Source organism: Olea europaea, chromosome 6 (assembly GCF_002742605.1).
Source record: "Olea europaea var. sylvestris chromosome 6, O_europaea_v1, whole genome shotgun sequence".
NCBI classification, from domain to species: domain Eukaryota; kingdom Viridiplantae; phylum Streptophyta; class Magnoliopsida; order Lamiales; family Oleaceae; genus Olea; species Olea europaea.
This window is the reverse complement of record NC_036242.1, coordinates 17,010,461-17,013,424: the sequence shown is the minus strand read 5'-3', so window position 1 is coordinate 17,013,424 and position 2,964 is coordinate 17,010,461.

Genomic DNA, 2,964 nt, shown 5'->3' with positions numbered 1-2,964 from the left:
TGTGTTTAATAGTTCCATTGGCTTTGGGTGATGTGGTGTGGAAAAATGTTTCTTGATCGCCAGCTCCTTACACAGGATTCGGACCTTTTTGTCATTGAATTGCCTTTCATTATCTGATACGATTGAATGGGAAATTCTGAACCGATATATGATGGTCTTCCAAGGAACTTAAAAATGTTTGCCATCGTGATTTTTGCCAGAGCACGGCTTCAACCTATTTCGTGAAATAATCTATGGCAATAATAATAAAACTCGCACTTCCTCTGCCCTTGGGCAGGGGAGCTATAAAGTCTACACTCCTCTTGGCAAAAGACCAAAGGCTAGATACTGCAGTTAATTCCTAAGATGGTTGTCTTTGAATAGGGAAGAAGCGTTGGCATTTTTTAAATTTTTCGTACAAACTAAGTGGCATCCTTTTTTAAGGTCGACCAATAATATCCCTGCCTCGGTACTTTCCTTGCCAACACAAGACCTCCCGAGTGGTTATCATAAATACCTTCATGGATCTCATGAAGAATGTAATTAGCTTCATTTTCTACGGACAACAGATGCTTACCACACTCACGCACACGTGAATATAGGTTGCTCAATTGTTAATACTCTAAAAATGCAGATGTAGGAGAAACTTAACAACACAAGACAAATATGTTCGATTCCGACAACAAAATCGTGAAATGATTGTATAATGATCACCAATCTCAAACAACTCAATCAAAGCTAAATAATACAAACTTGTAGTTAAGTCAATATAAAATTAGTAAAAGAGAAGACAAAGAGTGAGTTATGGTGTCAAGGGTTGCATTATTTTTTCATGTTACATTGGGGGGAGGTATTTTATAAGCTATGTTTGAGCCACATTTTTTTTCAAAAAAATACATTAATAAATAGTTATTTGACATCATTTCAACTACACATTCTTCAATAAAATAATATTACACGCAAATCCAAAACTTTTCTTTATTTTTTAACCACACATTTTCTATCAATACACTATTCAAAAATGCATTCTTAGGAATATAATGTGACTCAAACAAGGGCATAATGTTACAAATGAAATGGTGGCCTTTGGATGAAAATCCACGTGGCCTCTTCTCTTTAATTCAAGCATCTAATCATAGGTATCAATTTTGACTTATTGGCCTATGGCATACTCAATGTTTACACAAAGCTACCACTTTTATTGACAAGATTTGACATTTATACTTGTTATAGGAGGTGTCCCATTAATCATTCCTAAAAGATTTTGTACATAAGTCCAGGATGTCCCTTCTTCGGTTGTCAATAGATGAAGGGACTTCAGACTCTTCTAAGGTTGTTCGCCTCAGAATTTCAGCCTTACGAAAGGGATGGGTCTTTAAGTATTCTCTCTGGCTTAGTCACTCACGTGTGGGGCTTCGCTGAGGTGGTTCCAATGCTTTTAGTGGCCGGCTGCTTCGCCAAGGGACCTCGGTCATTTTGCCACATGGATGAGAGAGCTCTAGTGATGTGGAGCCACGTGTGGTAAAGCGTAACACAATCATTATAGAATTTTTCATCACAATTATTTGTAATTCAGTAAACTAAGTTTTTCCCCTCTTTCTTTATAATTAGTAGAAAAAAGTTATGCAAAATCTCTTTTCTTTTTCACTATCTTACCTTATTTTAAATTTAGTTCATAATTTATAACAATTTCTTTAAAGGTGTGTTTGGTACACCTTATATAATTAAGAAGAATAAGATTAAGAGATTAATTATAGATTAATTATTGCTAGACCTTCGAAAATGTGAAAAGGATAAAAATATGATTGGATAAAAATATGCACAAATCATTATATGTGTCCACACAAAATATGAATTATAGCTTGAAATATGGCAATGATAAGGGGTGGAAAAATGGAAAAGGAAAAATTTACAGATTAGATCCAACGCAGCTCTCAACTCGATCATATATTCACATTTTGGTCCAACCTAAACAAATACCATCCTCGTGTAAAATATTTTAGTACCTAAGTCATGTTTGTCCATTAGACCGAAATTTGGTCCATTATGATGCAATAAAGATGTCAGTCTTGTAAACGTCCTATTAACATTTTCACATTAAAATTGATGGTTGAATATCGAACTATTCAAATTTTTGTAATTCATATCAAATTTAATATTTGTTGGAGATCGCGTACTCAATTTTTTTGGCGTTTAAAAATAAATATAATTAGAATTTTATATAATAATTAACCCCTTAATTGCATTAGCTCACCAAAGAAGAGCAGAGCCTCTATGAATTTAATGAACACATTCACAAAAAAGGAAAAAAAAAATTATTTCTCGATTCGTTTTTTCTTTTGATCAGATAATAAAATCTGGATTCCCAAATTGTCGAACAAAACAACAATCTACATTTGAGCTCTGATTGAAATTCTAATTCATGTGAACAAAGAATAAGCCTATTTATTTTTTGTAAATTTGAAAAATATATATATATTTACAATAAAAAGGTGGATTTAAATTAGTAGATGATGTTTTGCGACTTTTATCCACACCAAAATTCGTTGCGGATGGTTATAATTTCGTCGATAACTATACACAATATTCTGTTGCTACTTATCTACTAGTAATGATTTTATCTTTTATCAATGTTAGCCAACGCTATTTAATTTTTATGAAAAACATGCATGTTACTTCATTAGAAGCATTTTTATTTATTTTTTCCATTTGCAAATACTAGCATGCCTGTAGCGAAAATCCCTCAATAAATCTTGATTTCGAGCTCAGAAAATAATCAACCAAACATCGATTTACCTCGACTCAACCCGAGACTTTCGCACAAAGGAGAAGGATGGTGGTGTTAGCAATCCACAAAGGCATGGAGAGAAAGAAAAAGATATCACAGTGGTTGAATCTTACTCACAACCTCACATAACTTCCCTCTCTCTCGGTTGCCTCTCTTCTCTCATCTCCATTGCTACAACACACACAAACCCCACCACA